An 18,564-nucleotide genomic window follows, 5' to 3' on the forward strand; every position below is an offset into this window, starting at 1 on the left:
CAATTAATCAATAATTGCTAATTAGTCAATTAGGGCTCCAGCCACATTCTCACATGTTTTTCTGGCAGGGAGGAATTTTAACCCCCTCCCTGCCAGTCCCAACCATGATCATAAAGACGGGGTAGTCCCCCGTCACAGGGTCATAATTGCAAATAGCTTTCTCTATGTGAGAATGCAAGACAGCTTAATTGATAATTAGTTCATCACGACATAAAGCTCTGAGGAAATGGCAGTAGTAGTTAAAAGCTAGAAGTAGTTCCTGATCGTGGTCAAGGTTGTCATCAACAAGAAAGGAGCATTACAGTGTCCAATGAAATCAGAGCTACAGTGGTTGATCTTGTTATAAACAGGGGTTCAACTATGGCAGAGGCTGGTTGCACGGTCCAACCAAACGGTCAACGGTTCCATCAATTATCCGGACATTTTGCGCTGAAAATAGGTATGTGTGTACCATTCTAATGTTATTCTTTACAGTAATTACTCAATGTTACTCATTGTATATATTTGGTGCTGATGTCAAAGTTTTGTCTTGCAGAACTGAAAGAAGACCTTCCTCTGGAGGGCGAGGGCGCATCCTTACTGCTCAGCAGGAGATGGCCATTGTGGACATGGAGGTGGCACAAAATGATATACGCCTCAGGGACTGTGACAGGATGGCAGAGGATACTGGCGTTCTCAAGACTCAGAGGCAGAGTATTTTAGCAAATGGGGATTTATTTTTAATAAACCAAAACATAAATAAAAAAAAGAAATGCCACACGGCAAAATAAAGGGCACAATGGCCAAAACAAAGATTTAAACAAAACAGAAATATCTTAAACTAAACATACAAAACTCACAGTCATGGAAACAGCAAACACACAGCCCCCAGCACTTCAGTGTTTCTCCTTTGTTCTCCCTTCCCCCGTGCTGCAGCATGGCCCGCTTTATATTGGCCAGCTGGGCCAATTAAACAATTAATGATATAATCCCCCATTTGGTGATTGGGATAATGTGTGTTTAATTGGCGGCCATTCCAGCTCTGGTCTGTAGCTCCACTCCAGAGCCAGAATGGTCGCCAATCACGTGACCTCTTCCATTACAGGGGCAGGACAACTTTGCCCTGCCACAGGGACATACAGCAAAACATCTTAGGAAATAATGAAACATTCCAAGGGGTTGAGACCATAAGCACTACCATTATAGCATGCATTCTGAAAAGGCACTATGAAGCAGATATATTTGGTTCCTTTCCAAAGAAATGAGGACCGAGTCAAGGCATTACGACGTGAATATGTTCAAGTGAGTATACAGTAATGTTACAAGTATTCTAGTGGTGGTATGAACACGGTGGTGCTTAGTGGTACATCATTTTGCATCATTGTGCATATTCTTTTGCTTAGTGGCCATTGTTCTACAGTACAATGGACAAGCTCTAAGCATTGCTCTGTGATTGTACTATGGCAGAATCTACTGTACTGTAGCTCGCTCTGCTGGACAGGGAGGTGGACTTGCTACTGTCTTCTGTAGTGAACTTAGAATCAAACAGGAAATTGTTGAAGGTTATTCATATTTTGAAGTGTTAACCTTAATATTAAATAGCCCATTGCCTGTTCATATTATAATTATTTATCGTCCGCCTAAGTCAAACCCATTATGTAGGTGATCTGCTATATATATTGACACTCAAGTGTGATAGGATTCTTTTATTGGGTGATTTTAACCTTCATGCGGACATTGATTCTGATTCTAACTCCTTCACTGTTAAGCTTTCTGATGTCTTGAGCTCATTACCACTCTCTGAGTCCTTATCAGTAGATGAACTGGTTAATACCTACAGATACTGTAGTGCCAATCAAAACTCAGTGTCTTTTTAAAAAAGCTCACCGTGGTTTAATGATACAACTCGTAAGATGAAATATGAGGGTCGTAAACTAGAATGGAGATGGAAGAAGGGCCACCTGGTTAAATATAGGAAGGCTCTGGCGTTGGCTTGATCATCATATTATTCTAGTTAATAAAAATAATCCTAGATTTCTTTTTTCTACCCTTGACAAATTAATTACCCCCCCCCCCCCCCCTCTTAATTGTCCTCCCCCTTGACATTGGCTCCTCTGCAATGACTTTTTAAACTTAAATACTGGACGCCAGAAATCAGATTACACAGCACCTTCTATTAAGGAGGATTCCACCACAATATGACCGATTAGAACTGTTCAGGATACTATGGAGGCTTTTTCTTTGATTAATTTACAAGAACTGGCAGCATATGAGAGCTACCACGTGCTCTCTTGATCTATTCCTGGTGTATCAGGGAAGTTTCAGTCTGGATTCCGTGCTGCACATAGCCCCGAGACGGCCCTTGTGAATGATCTGCTGATAAACTCTGACTCAGGCTTTCCATCAGTATTAATTCTTCTTCATCTAAGTACTGCCTTTGATACTGTAGACCATTCCATCTTATTGAATTGTCTTGAAAACACAGTGGGACTGTTTGGCCTTGTCGTATCCTGGCTCAAATCTTATCTTTCCGATAGATTTCAGTTCATCTCTATTGGGGAGGCAAAATCTGAAAGGTCTGAAGTTGTCTGCGGTGTTCCACAAGGCTCTATTCTAGGTCCTTTGTTATTTTCATTATATATAAGAACATAAGAACATAAGAAAGTTTACAAACGAGAGGAGGCCATTCAGCCCATCTTGCTCGTTTGGTTATTAGTAGCTTATTGATCCCAGAATCTCATCAAGCAGCTTCTTGAAGGATCCCAGGGTGTCAGCTTCAACAACATTACTGGGGAGTTGGTTCCATACCCTCACAATTCTCTTTGTAAAAAAGTGCCTCCTATTTTCTGTTCTGAATGCCCCTTTATCTAATCTCCATTTGTGACCCCTGGTCCTTGTTTCTTTTTTCAGGTCAAAAAAGTCCCCTGGGTTGACATTGTCTATACCTTTTAGGATTTTGAATGTTTGAAGCAGATCGCCGCGTAGTCTTCTTTGTTCAAGACTGAATAGATTCAATTCTTTTAGCCTGTCTGCATACGACATGCCTTTTAAACCCGGGATAATTCTGGTTGCTCTTCTTTGCACTCTTTCTAGATCAGCAAGATCCTTTTTGTAACGAGGTGACCAGAACTGAACATAATATTCTAGGTGAGGTCTTACTAATGCATTGTAAAGTTTTAACATTACTTCCCTTGATTTAAATTCAACACTTCTCACAATATATCCGAGCATCTTGTTGGCCTATTTTATAGCTTCCCAACATTGTCTAGATGAAGACATTTCTGAGTCAACATAAGCTCCTAGGTCTTTTTCATAGTTCCCTTCTTCAATTTCAGTATCTCCCATATGATATTTATAATGCACATTTGTATTGCCTGCATGCAATGTTTTAGACTTTTCTCTATTAAATGTCATCTGCCATGTGTCTGCCCAGTTCTGAATGCTGTCCAGATCATTTTGAATGACCTTTGCTGCTGCAACAGTGTTTGCCACTCCTCCTATTTTTGTGTCGACTGCAAATTTAACAAGTTTGCTTACTATACCAGAATCTAAATCATTAATGTAGATTAGGAATAGCAGAGGACCTAATACTGATCCTTGTGGTTCACCACTGGTTACCTCGCTCCATTTTGAGGTTTCTCCTCTAATCAGTACTTTCTGTTTTCTACATATTAACCACTCCCTAATCCATGTGCATGCATTTCCTTGAATCCCTACTGCGTTCAATTTGAGAATTCATCTTTTATGCAGGACTTTGTCAAAAGCTTTCTGGAAATCTAAATAAACCATGTTGTATGCTTTGCAATTATCCATTGTCGATGTTGCATCCTCAAAAAATCAAGCAGGTTAGTTAGACACGATCTCCCTTTCCTAAAACCATGCTGACTGTCTCCCAGGATATTGTTACCATATAGGTAATTTTCCATTTTAGATCTTATTATAGTTTCCATAAGTTTCCATATAATAGAAGTCAGGCTTATTGGTCTGTAGTTACCTGGTTCAGTTTTGTCTCCCTTTTTGTGGATCGGTATTACGTTTGCAATTTTCCAGTCTGTCGGTACAACCCCTGTGTCAAGAGACTGTTGCATGATCTTGGTTAGCGGTTTGTAAATAACTTTTTCTTAGTCCCTTTAACACTTCTGCCTCTGTTATGCTAGTTATTTAAAACTGGATAGGAACAGGTCGACATGTGGGGCACGTTGTCCGTGTCCTCCTTTGTAAAAACCTGTGAAAAGTAATCATTTAATATATTTGCTATTTTTTTTTCTTCGTCTATGATTTTGCCATTTGTGTCTCTTAGACATTTAACCTACTCTTTGAATGTTCTCTTGCTGTTATAATATTGGAAAAACATTTTGGAATGGTTTTAGCCCCCTAAGCAATATTGATTTCTATCTCTCTCTTGGCCTTTCTAACTTCCTTTTTGACTTGTGTTTGCAGTTCCAAGTACTCTTTCTGTGTACTTTGTTTTTGGTCCTTTTTAAACGCTTTGTAAAGTGCCTTTTTTCGCTGAATATTTTTTTTAATTCATCTATTAAACTATTTTGGCCATTTTGTTTTAGATTTAGATTTGTCTACTTTTCGGATGTAATTGTTTTGTGCCTCTAGTACTACATTTTTAAAAAACAGCCATCCTTTTTCTGTGGATATTTTCTCTATTTTACTCCAATCTACTTCTGTTAGTCTATATTTCATACCTTCATAGTTTGCTTTTCTAAAATTGTAAACCTTAGCTTTAGTCATTACTTTTGGGGTTTTATAAAATACTTCAAATAAGACCATGTTGTGGTCTGAGTTTGCCAATGGCTCTCTGACCTCTGTTTTAGTTATTCTGTCTTCGTTATTTGAAAAGACAAATCAAGGCATGCCTCCCCTCTAGTCGGTGCCTTGACAAATTGCGTAGGAAGCAGTCATTTGTCATTTCAATTTTGTCCGTTGTGCACCTCGTTGGGTTTTCCCATTTTATAGAGGGGAAGTTGAAGTCCCCCATTAGTATGGCTTCTCCTTTTCTACACGCATTTCAAATGTCATTGTATAACAGATTATTTTGCTCAGCATCTGAATTTGGCGGTCTATAGCATGCTCCTATTATTATGCCCTTTGAATTTTTGTACATTATTCTGACCCATATTGATTCGGCGTTGTTTTTTTTGTCCAGATTTAACACCTGGGCTTCAAGACTATTTCTTATGTATTGCGCTACCCATCCGCCTCTTCTGTCCTGCCTGTCTTTCCTATACAGTGTGTACCCACTAATATTATATTCGTCTCCTTAGGTGATATTGCCCGCAGACACGGAGTGAACTTCCATTGCTATGCAGATGATACCCAGCTATATCTGTCCCTAAAGCCAGGAAATACTTCTGCTGGGGAGTTACGTGATGCTTGTCTTGCAGACATCAAGTGTTGGGTGTCTCAGAATTATTTCATGCTAAATTCAAATAAAGTAGAAGTTATGCTCGTGGGATCTCAGAACCAACAAAAACATGTGGGATTACAGGAGCTCGGCCATAGTAATCTCCCATTAAATCTTAAACTAGAAATGAAAAATTTGGAGGTCATCTACCATTTGAGAAATATAGCCAAACTTAGACCAATTATTTTTGTATCTGATGTCAAGAGACTAATGCATGCCTTTGTTTCATCTAGAATTGATTACTATAATACATTTCTCTCTTATATCCCAAAAGGTGTGCTGTCTTGCTTATAGCTTGTTCAGAATACCACTGCTAGAATTCTGACTAAAACCAGGAAAAGTGAACATATTACCCCTGTTTTAGCCTCCTTACACTGGCTCGCTGTGCAGTATAGAATATATTTTAAGATTTTGCTGTTAACCTATAAAGTCCTAAATGGATTAGCACTTAGTTATTTGCAGGAGTTACTGACCCTGTATCTTCCAAACTGCACTCTGAGATCACAGGATGCAGGGCTGCTGGTTATTCCTTAGTCAGAATTCTAGCGACGGTATTCTGAACAAGCTGCAAGCGGGATACAACATGTTTTGGGACACCAGAAAAAAGTGCATTTCAATAATCAATTCTAGATGAAACAAAGGCATGCATTAGTCTCTCGGCATCATAATTGGTCTAAGTTTGGCTAGATTTCACAAATGTTAAAAAGATACTTTTGTAACTTCCCTAATATGAGTCTCAAATGATGATCTTAATTTCTAGTTTAAGTTTTGATGAGCGACTGCAAGGGTCGAGCTCATGTAATCCCACATTTCCTTTTAGTTGGTTCTGTGATCTCAATAGCATAACCTCTGTTTTATCTGAATTCAACATTAGAAAATTCTGTGACATCCAATGCTTGACGTCTGTAAGGCAAGTAGCTAATAACACCCAGGTAGAAGAAATTCCTGGCTTTAGGGACAAGGGTATCATCAGCATAGCAATGGAAGTTCACTCCGTGTCTGCGGATAATGTCACCTAACGGTAGCATATATAATGAAAACAGCAAGGGACCTGGAATGGAGCCCTGTGGAACACCACAGACAACTTCCGATAATGCCGATTTTACCTTTCCAATACAGACAAACTGAAACCTATCAGAAAGATAAGATTTGAACCAAAATAAGACAAGGCTAGACAGTCCCACTGTGCTTTCAAGATGATTCAGTGGGATGGAATGGTCTACAGTATCAAATGCAGCTCTTAGATGAAGAAGAATTAAAACTGATGTAAAGCTCGAGTCAGAGTGCTCCCCTGAGTCCAGAACACTTTGAATGGTGGTTCTAGGTGCTCGGGTTCGAGAGTTACGCCCCACATACATCAATCAATCAATCAATCAATCTTTATTTTATATAGTGCCTTTCATAGTGGACCACCATCACAAAGATGCAGTAACAACAAGAAAATCCATAATACTTTAAATACAGAGAAATGCATAATACATGATATACAGTAAAAAAAAAAAAAAACATAATACATTAAATACAGTGGAAAGTGCATAATACATGATAGTAACATAATACATGAAATAGTAGCAGCAACACAGCAGTTAATAGCAGATATCAGGCTTAAAGAGCATGGAAAGCAAGAGAGAACAGGTGGGTCTTGAGAGTTGATTTAAAGTGAGTGACGGTGGGAGCATCACGCACCAAAGCTGGGAGAGAGTTCCAGAGAGTCAGAGTCATGAAGCTAAACAAGCGTTCTCTCCAAGTGTGGTGCACTTATGCTTGGGGAAAACAAGCAGTCCAGAGTCGGAGGACCTCAGCTTGCGGGCAGGGACATAGCGGGTCAGCAGGGTGAGGAAGTACTCGGGACCTGTGTGATGAAGGACATTGTAGGTGAGCAGGAGAGTTTTGAAAATAATCCTGAACTTTACAGGTAGCCAGTGCAGCTGGGCAAGACGGGGGTGATGTGTTCACGTTTTTTACATCTGATAAGCATCTTGGCAGCGTCATTTATGGTGTGTGTGGGCGATCACCATATAAAGAGTTGCAGTAGTCGAGTCGAGAGGAGACAAATGCATGACAAAGTATCTCCGCCTCCAGGAGAGAAAGGTAGGGACGGACTTTGGATATGTTTCGAAGATGGTAGAAGGATGATTTGACCACGGAGGAGATGTGGGCATCAAATGAGAGGTTGCTGTCAAGAAGTACATCAAGGCTTCGTACTGTGGGGGAAGGCAGCAGCAGACAGTTTCCAAGATTCAGGGCAGCTATATTTCGATTCTTAAGTTGAGTTTTAGATCCTACTAGAAGGAGTTCAGATTTGCTAGTGTTGCTGAAGAAAATTGGCAGACATCCAGGCATCTTGAATGCAAGCCGAGAGCCAGACCATGGCAGAGGGGCTTCCAGGGTTGAGTTTTAAGTAGAGCTGGGTGTGTTCAGCATAGGAGTGAAACATGAGGCTGTGTTGGCGGATGAGGTGACCCAAGGGAAGCATGTAGATATTGAAGAGAAGGGGCCCAAGAACAGATCCTTGGGGGACACCACTGCATCCATCATAGAAAACAGACTGCATGCGACCAGATAGGTAAGAGGACATCCAGGAGAGACAGGTTCCAGAGATCCCAGCATACTTCTGAAGACGGTCAAGAAGAATGCCATGATCTATGGTGTCAAAAGCGGCTGTTAGGTCAAGGAGGACAAGCACAGAGGGAGTACCAGCATCAGCATTGAGCAGGAGATCATTCACAATCCGGAGCAGAGCAGTTTCAGTACTGTGATGCGGCCGGAAACCAGACTGTAGAGATTCAAGCAGATTGTTGTTTCATCAGCTGACTGGCTACAGCCCTTTCAAGAGTTTTTGAGAGAAAAGGGAGATTGGAGATGGGACAGAAATTAGATAAGTCAGCCAGGTCAAGGGAGGGTTTTTTGACTACTGGCGTAACTCGGGCAAGCTTAAGGGCAGCAGGAACCGAGCCAGAGTCCAGGGACAGGTTGAGAGTGTGCGGAATGGAGGGAGCAAGATCAGAAGCAGGAGCAAGGTGGTCAAGTAGTTGACTGGGTTTGTGGTGGGCGAGTGTAGAATAGATGTTGTCGATTTTGTTCCGAAGGAAAGAGGAGATATCATGACAGGTAAGAGAGGAGGATGGACAGGATTTGGATCTGTCGGTGGCTGGATGTAGGTTTTGGTCAATGGTCTTAAAGAGAACATTAGGTTTACCGTGTCCCATAGTTATGATTTCAGAGAAGTATTTCACCCTGGCAGCGGTGAGTGCACGCTTGTGGCTCGCGAGATGGTCGGTCCAGATCTCTCTGTGAACCGTTAGTCCAGATGACCTCCACTTGCGAAGTTCGAGGGTGTACCAGTAAGGGTGGCGTTCTAGAGGGTCACCGCATCATCATCTGAGGATGGGAGAGTACCAGTTAGAGGGGATGCAGAGATATATTCTGAGAGTTTCAGAGGATTAAGCAGATTCTTGGGACGGAAGGAGACAACAGTATCAGGAGCAGGGAGATTAATATTAGCAGTGATTAAGAAATGGTCAGAGAGAGAGACATCTGAGATGGAGAGATTATGCTCTCAAAACTAAATAATTGCAGGGCTATAGCTCTCAATATGTATGCAGGACACCACAGAACTCTCACACAAGCCCCCTAGTTAGAGAACAATAGAAAGCTAATCGCCGTTTACTTTTCACTACATTTGCATCAACTTTACTTCTCTCTTCTGTAATGCAGTGACCCCAGGGAGTTTTCACTGTGGCATGTCTCTTTAGATGCACAAGGTTCTTAGCTAAGGAAAGAGACCACCCCCGGGTTTGTACGCACTCCAGTCACAGAGTTCTAAAATACATTGTTTCCTATGGACAGGCTTGAGGCCTGTATAAACAAATCAGATCAGACAAGGGCGTCTCGGTGCTATGTGCAGCATGAAAACCAGACTGAAACTTATCAAATATACCAATAAGAGAATTTTCATGAACATACAGGCACCGTCCTGTTTTCCAATTTAATCTGTTTCGGAAGTACTTCTTTTATGCACAATCAGACAGTGAAAAGGTCCTGAATGTGGCAAAATAAACCCCACTTTGCAACAATATTGTTTTGTGGCCAGGCTTTATTGCCAGTCTAACCTGACCACATTCTCACATGGCTGGCTGGTCTGCCTGTTGGAGGATGATGAGATATGAGGAAGTGTCCAGTCCAGCCTGACTCTTGGGCAGGCGCCTTTCCCTGCCTGCTGGCTGATGGATGGGGGTGAAGGTTAATGAGTGTCGATGACGTCAATGGAGATAAACCGATCCAAGGGTGCTGCTGTTATCTCTCGCCTGCTGGGAAGATAGCACTACGAGAGCTGTAAAGCAATTTAAAAAACAACGTGTGCCAATTACTGATTGAGCTCTACCGACTGCAAAGGAAAACAACTCGTCTGAGCCGTGCAAGGACAGCCAGGTCTGCTTCACACAAACAAATGTGAAGTGAGAGAGTGAACGCACACGCACACACAGACGCACATATAGACACGCACACACAGACGCACATATAGACACGCACACACAGACGCACATATAGACACGCACACACAGACGCACACGCACACATACGCACTCGCATACACACACATAGATGCACACACAGACACACGCACCACCACACAGAGACGCACACACACAGACGCACATATAGACACGCACACACAGACGCACATATAGACACGCACACACACACGCACATATAGACACGCACACACAGACGCACACGCACACATACGCACTCGCATACACACACATAGATGCACACACAGACACATGCACCACCACACAGAGACGCACACACACACAGACGCACATATAGACACGCACACACAGACGCGCACGCACACATACGCACATAGATGCACACGCACCCCCACACAGAGACGCACACACACACAGAGACACACATGCACACAGACACACACACTCACAGATACACACACTGGAACACACACACGCACATGCACACACACACGCACAATCACACACACCAAAACACACTCACTCACACATACACACACAAACACACAGACACACACACCGAAACACACTCACTCACATATACACACACCCACACACGCACACACACACGCACACACACGCAGGTGCACTGATTCTTCTGAATCAGAACCACTCACATCATAACATAGTAAAGGACAAATAAAAAGAGAAATTAAAATGTCTGTAGAATTTTTACAACACTTGTTATTAAACCAGCAAGAGGTACAGCAGCTGTAAACTGAGTGAATGGAGTTTATGGATGGATCATGTTGCTGTTCCTCTTATGTGCACCAGGTGTCAGTGTTGTAACGTGAAACCAAATCCTGAGCTGTGGCTTCCAGACATGCACAAACAGGATGTTAAACACTGTGGTAAACCTCCAGCACAAATGAGGTTTGAATAGTCAAGACTGTGAGGAAGTGAGGTGGGGAAGCATCTTAACGTTGCACGACACACTGAAGCCAATAGCAGGATATGCTGCTGCTGATTAAGTTAAAAGCAAGACTGTGTTTAAATACATGTCTGGTTTCTTAGCAGTGTATTTTCAAGATCTGGTGCATACTCACTTTCTCTCTCTCTCTCTCTCTCTCTCTCTCTCTCTCTCTCTCTCTCTCTCTCTCTCTCTCTCTCTCTCTCTCTCTCTCTCTCTCTCTCTCTCCCCTCTCTATAATCAGGAGGCCATGTTATCTGAGTGTTTGTTCAAAAGAAGATATTCAATTACTGTGGAAAATACAAAACAACACTCAGATGACATGGCCTCCTGATTATTTGCACAGTAATTTTGCAGTTTTCTTATGCGATTCCCATGGTTATACGATACATTTACTGTAGTTTTACCATAGTTTACCATTTCTTTATATGCTTTACCATATCACTCTGTGCTTTACAATACGTACCTATGCTTTACCATGCTTTTCACTTTGCTGTGCTTTTATTTTGATAAACCTTTATAAGGGTTAGTTTACCATGGTGTGCTTTTGAACCCTGGGACTTGAAATAGGAATTGTGTGCTTGTGACTTTAGGAAGATGACATGCTTTTCCCTTGGCTGGAGGTGAGACCGAACTGACAGCCTCCAAGGTTGGGAAGCAAGCGTTACTACTCACAAAGGGAAAAGGAAGAGAAGGATAGCGGACGTTAGATTCCAACAGAAAATAGTGAGTGGGCTCGATCGGGTTACGCAATGTGGAGCAACGGTGAGCGTTTTCACACACACAAGGGGGTCTGGGACCCAGCAGGCTCCCGGTGGGGTTCAGAGGCAAAGCCCCTGGGAAATGTTCACATTTACAGCAGTGCCAGTGCAGTCAATTTTATATTCAGTCTATTATTCTATATATATATTGTGAGCGAGGTTGCTCTATTTGGGGAAAGCTGGCTGATGGTGCTTTTAAAAACGGTGCAGGAAACAGAAGTGGTGAAACCAATGGTGAGTTTTATTTTCAGTGACAAAATACTTTTTTAATAAACTTTTTTGGTATATATAGTTTTTTCTACCTGAAGAATTAGCCAGCTTTCCACAATCTCTTCTATTGAAGACTTCACACAACCAGCCAGGTAAGTGAAATGTTAACAAGAACTATATCCATGGTATTTTCAATGTCTTTGTTAATTATATTGTTGTAATTTTTTCCACAGGTTCCCAGGTTAATTCTTCAGCAGCCACCCCAGGTAAGTATTGTGGCTGAGCCGGTATTTGCGAAACCTCCTGGTGTCCTGGTTGTACTCCCTTTAGCAATAGCCACACTCCAATAAAGTTCATTGTAAAATAAAGCTTTGGTTGAAGCTGAACAGTCTCTTATGTTTTATATTTGCACTAAAACACACCAGTGCAAATAACCGACAATTTTTCTTCGTTTCTTTAACAGTAAGTACTTTGTGGACAGTCCCTTGCAACTGTCCACAAAGTACTTACTGTACCCACTGTCCTGTCATTTTCTTCCAGCACATTGGATTACACACACACAGGGTCCAGTAACTGCAGTCAAATATCCCAGGTCTGTAACACACTGTAGATTAGTTCTAGTGGACCTCTACTTGCAGTTTTAGTGATTCCTGTGTCCAGACGGTTTTGCTGCTTTGCTCAGGCTTGGGGTTCTCACACTGCTGAACTGGATGCTGTAACATGAAGTTTCCAAAGATTTTTTTCTCCACGAACACACGCAGTATTCCTACTGCCACACACACCTGCACAGAGAAATCACTTCCCTTTTATATGTTTCTTGATCCGCTGAGTGCTAACTGCCTGCCTCACAGGTCATGGGAAGTGTAGTCATAAGAACATAAGAACATAAGAAAGTTTACAAACGAGAGGAGGCCATTTGGCCTATCTTGCTCGTTTGTCTTACTAGTGTATTGTAAAGTTTTAACATTACTTCCCTTGATTTAAATGTAACACTTTTCATATCCAAGCATTTTGTTGGCCTGTCTAGACAAAGACATTTCTGAGTCAACATAAACTCCTAGATCGTTTTCACAGATTCCTTCTTCAATTTCATTATCTCCCTATGGTATTTATAATGCACATTTGTATTGCCTGCATACAGTACCTTACACTTTTCTCTATTAAATGTCATTTGCCATGTGTCTGCCCAGTTCTGAATGCTGTCTAGATCATTTTGAATGGCCACTCCTCCTATTTTTGTGTCGTATGCAAATTTAACAAGTTTGCTTACTATACCAGAATCTAAATCATGAATGTAGATTAGGAATAGCAGAGGACCTAATACTGATCCCTGTGGTACTCCACTGGTTACCTCGCTCCATTTTGAGGTTTCTCCTCTAATCAGTACTTTCTGTTTTCTACATGTTAACCACTCCCTAATCCATGTGCATGCATTTCCTTGAATCCCTACTGCGTTCAGTTTGAGAATTAATCTTTTATGCAGGACTTTGTCAAAAGCTTTCTGGAAATCTAAATAAACCATTGTTGATGTTGCATCCTCAAAAAAATCAAGCAGGTTAGTTAGACACGATCTCCCTTTCCTAAACCATGCTGATTGTCTCCCAGGATACTGTTACCATATAGGTCATTTAAGCACATCCGCCATTGCACACAGCGGTGCCATGTTTAAATTACAAATAACTAACACAAATAACAATAAAAGGGTTAAATACTCCTTTGGTATTTACACCTGCCAAACGAGTGTTTAAACCTGACTTTACAGACAAATAAGGCTGTGTGTCGTCTGCATAACAGCGGTAATTCACTCCATGTGTAACGATAACGTAACCCAGAGGAAGCATATATAGTGAGAACAGCAGTGGACCCAGGATAGAGCCCTGTGGGACCCCATATAGGACATCAGATCTTTCAGATATGTCCTCATAAGAAAAAAACTGGAATCTGCCTGTAAGATAGGACTTAAACGACAAAAGAACAGTGCCACACAGTCCCACAGTGTATTCAAGGCGGTAAAGTAGAATGGAGTGGTCCATAATGTCGAATGCAGCACTTCAATCTAAGAGAGCTAATACTGAAGGAGAGCTCAAGTCAGAGCTGAAGAGCAGGTCGTTACAACTCTTACAAGGGCTGTTTCAGAGCTGAAGAGCAGGTCGTTAACAACTCTTACAAGGTCTGTTTCAGATCTGAAGAGCAGGTCGTTAACAACTCTTACAAGGTCTGTTTCAGAGCTGAAGAGCAGGTTGTTAACAACTCTTACAAGGGCTGTTTCAGAGCTGAAGAGCAGGTCGTTAACAACTCTTACAAGGGCTGTTTCAGAGCTGAAGAGCAGGTCGTTAACAACTCTACAAGGGCTGTTTCAGTGCTGAAGAGCAGGTCGTTAACATCTATTACAAGGGCTGTTTTGGAGTTATGAGCCCTAAGGAATCCAGACTGGAATTGACTCTGTTTAGAGTGATATATTTTTCTAGTTGGGTTGCAACTAGTGTTTCTAAAATGTTGTCTAAAAAAGGTAGATTGGAAATTGGCCTATAGTCAGTAAGGACTTGAGGGTCCAGGTTATGTTTTTTAAGGACTGGTTTTACCACAGCTACCTTGAGTGCCAGTGGAACTGTGCCCAATGAAAGTGAGCCATTTACAATGTTTAAAATGTGGTTGCTAACAGCATTAAAATATATTTTAAGAGTGTATCAGGAATTGGGTCAAGGGAACAGGTAGTCGTTCTCGTCTGCTTAGCTATTGTTTCCACGTCATCAAAGGTAATTGGAGAGAAGTCCTGCAAGGTCTCTGTAGTAGTTCGGAGCAGTGTACTAGGAGCCTCCCGAGCAGAAGGCGTCAATGTGATTCGGTTTCTAATGGCCACTATTTTATTGTTAAAAAAGTTTAAAAAGTCAGTGCAGCTAAGAGAAGAATCTGATTTAATAGCAGGATTATTTATAAGGGCTAAACCCTCTCCCTGTCACTCCACCCCTCAGCCACACTGAGCGATTGTTTGTTTAGTTTTTGAAAGACACCTATTGAGTATTGAAACACCACTACCAAAGGCTTTTGTATGACAGGTTGAAGTGAAAAGATTTTGAAACTTTGTCCTGCTCAACTGCTTTCTATGGCAACAACATCAAACACACATGAAGACACACCCTGGTAGGCGTTACTAACTTTTCTCAACGGTTCTGCAGGGGTGAGTGAGAACCAAGTAATCCCCTGCACTGTATCAACACTGTCAGAGTCGAGCATGTACGCCCCGGGAATTCTTTACCCCCATTACCTGTGCTGTGCTTTTAACAGCCATTCCAATACCCTGGCAGACCCAGCATAGGCGCTGGCTTTGGTTTCTGCCAGTGGGTGCTTTGAAATGTGCCGGGGGGGGGTTACAGCCTGATTAAATAACTATGAATCACTACAATAATGAATGTATTCATGTACACACAGTCTTCGCTAATGTCCCAATTAAAAGACATTACGTCTCGCTGTAGCCCTCTGGATGAAATTGTCATCAGTCGTATTCACATCTAGATCTCTGGTAAGGTCTTGATGAACATTAAGGACAGCAGCATGATTCAGCCTCGCCTGTCCCATTGATGACTGGAGATAGTGGAGGCCGGAGAACGAGTGTGCTGCAGCGCAGGGTGAAACGGATGCAGGATTGTTAAAGATGTGCAGCACTCAGTTGGCATATTCATTTCCTTCACTTTTCAGAAATGCGATGACTGAGAAACTGATTTGCACTATATGGGACTGTGGAAGGGTGGTGGGTGATTCACTGACACAAGGGAGACAAAGGTGAACTTGAAACACCGCACAGGTGCCCAGTTTTATTAATGGTGGTTAGTTCCACTTTTCAGCCCGCAGAGGGCGCTGTTGACCATGGTCTGCCTACCAGCGATGGTAGACAGAACCACAGTAATACCAGAGGCGGTACAGATTACAGGTGCAGGTGCACTCACAGGTGCTCAACAAAAAAATAAACAAAAAGTGAAAGAAAAAAGGAAAATAAGACACAGTGATCAAAACTACAAATAAAAGGTGCTGCATTCGGCAGCTTCACCCCGACCGTCACTATCCACATGGCCCAGGTCTCCGTCCTACTCTCGCCGCTCCCTCAGCCTACAAAAAATACTTAGGGGGTCTGCCCACAGTTTTCCCCGCTACCAGTATTCTCTTTCTTTGTGTTCTTTTTCCTTTTGGGATTTTCCTTCCCGGCCGTCACCGTTCTGGACCAGAGCATCCACACGTCTCTTAAAAGGGCAGACCTGTGGGAACAACAGAATATTATTTTATAGGACCAGCAATCCCCCCCAAGACCCACCTCTCAGCCACTCAGAGAGAAGGAAAGCCCACACACCCTCTCTCCCACCTCTCCGTGTCACTGCCATGACCAACAGGCGGATATTGAATGGCTGCTGCCCTCTTCCTGCAGCACTTTGAATACACCAGAAGAGTCAGCACAGGTCTCCCCCTGCTACAGGGACCTTTTAATTTTTGCCATTTTTAAGTGTCTGGTTTCAGTGCAACGCTTTTAACATGACAGATCATTAATCACCTTTATTGCATAAAACCAAGCTGTGGTGGAGTGGGTGTGAGGACCCGCTTATTATACTCCCTGGAGCCGGCGCCTCTGGACCGCAGCATTAGTGGAAATGCAGTGGTACCATTCTCCCAATGGCAGCCTCATCCCAGTGCAGCTTGTGCTACCATTGCCTCCCAGTACAGAACCATTGTATTGCCATTGCAGTCCCACTGTCTGTCTGTCTGCATTGCCATTGCAGATCATTTGGGAAGCCCTAATGATCCCTACTATATTGTGGTTTTTATTGCACGTTTGATCCCCTCATAGTTTTTGGAGCATGTCCCATTACCCCATCATCCCGTCAACATGATGATCATATCCCAGATTATTTGGGATTTTAATAATTAGTCACGCTCTGGACTGCATGCTTTGAAGTAATCATGCAGCTGGGGCAGGACTGTTTAATTACTGCACATCACTGTCAGATGTGTAAGTCTAATGCCTTTGCTGTGTGAAGAACGCAACTCCTACTGGAGCCATTATCGGACTAAAATGGATGAAAGGAAAGTACAACACTAAGAGTATTTAAAAAGTTAAACTTTGTTATAATTGTCTAGCACCTGGGAATGTAAAAGGGAGTTGAGCAACTTGTAACATAGTATGGAGAGAAATAGGCCCCTGGTTGCCATGACAATTTGAGGTTATATATAATGAAAATGGCCTGGTCCCCATAGTAACACACTATGTTTTGGGGAGATAGCCTCTCCTGAATTCCTAAGCCTTGAAGGCCCTGAATAAATACAATATAGCCGTGCCTGGTTGCACCTGGTTATCAAGGTCGAATGATGCAAAAAGAATAATTGGATAAGGGAGAAGCTGTTCCTTGTTCTTCAGTCAGTCAGAGAAAAGGGAGCATGCTCTCAACATCTACCAAGCAAAGTCAGGAGAGGAGAGCTATGGACAACAGGCTAGCTCATAGCTCTTCACAATATTCAAAAGGAACACCCCAATAATTTGGTTAAAATTGAGAGAAACTTAATGAATACAAAAAGCAACTCGACCAACTGGATCACCATCGAAAAAAGAGGAAAGGTCAGCGAACACTGAACCAATAAATTGATGAACTGATTTGGTCTGCCGGCACTGGTCAAATTACAGCAAGATTTCCAATATGCTGAGCAAGACTGGGCTGCCTAACCAGGAGCACAGGCAATCTTACAGCAAGCCGGCCTCAGATGCAACTAGGAAGGCAGACAACAACTTAATCATACCCTGCATCAACTCTGCAAGACAACAGTGGAGTATTCCCAGTTCAACTGAAAGAGCTTTGACACAATCTATATGTGGGAATGTGATAAATCTATAAGCAGAAAAAGTGAGAGTTATAAAGTACAACAGGGTGTGGTCTTGTTGCTGAACTGAATGAGGTGTCCTCACCAGCACAGTAAATGGGACAGATTCTGAAAGCAATCTACAACAAAGCAAAATCTGCAAACATTGTAAAGGTTTCCCATGGTAAAAGCATAGCAAAGTGTAATAATGAAGCGTGAAAGCATGGTCAAGCATAGGGATGCATTGTAAAGCACAGAGATAGCTTATAAAAAACACATGGCAAATAAACCACGCTAATCTGTGGTAAATGCATAGTATAACCATGGTGAAAGCACGGGGAACCTACAGGAACACCATGCAACACTTTTAAAAGGTATGTTTACAGCACAATGTGATTGCAATTGGTGGAGAAAACAATTGTGCTAAAGATTTGTAGTAAATGACTTTGAGAATCTATCCCACTGTGCAGTATTAAACTGCAATGGAACTGAGCTCAGTTAGTGATCCTGAATTCTCAAGTGTATGGAAATGTTAAGAAATACTAAAAGAAACATAATAGGTTCAATGACTAGAAGTCTTTCTCAGTGCCAGCATGAAACATATTAAATGGTTGTCATTGGGCTGATTAAGTTTCTTCTAGTATTTCTCAATGTATCACTGTTGAGAGTTTAGTAGTTATGTCCACATGTTAATAGTTGTTAACAGCAGGTAATGAACAAGCTAAAGTGTAAATGGACACCAAGGCATTGGAACTGAAGCACGCTGGCAAAGAAATCTCAGGAAACAGCTGCTTCCGTGAAAGTTGAGGCCAGTTATTAGCAGGTATGAAGTTATCTTAAAAGAATTAGCTTTCACTGATCCATTGGCCATTATCCACTAGTGGCTTCCTCAAACCAAGTCCTCTTGCACTCTTT

The sequence above is a fragment of the Acipenser ruthenus genome, chromosome 34 (assembly GCF_902713425.1).
Source record: "Acipenser ruthenus chromosome 34, fAciRut3.2 maternal haplotype, whole genome shotgun sequence".
NCBI lineage: Eukaryota > Metazoa > Chordata > Actinopteri > Acipenseriformes > Acipenseridae > Acipenser > Acipenser ruthenus.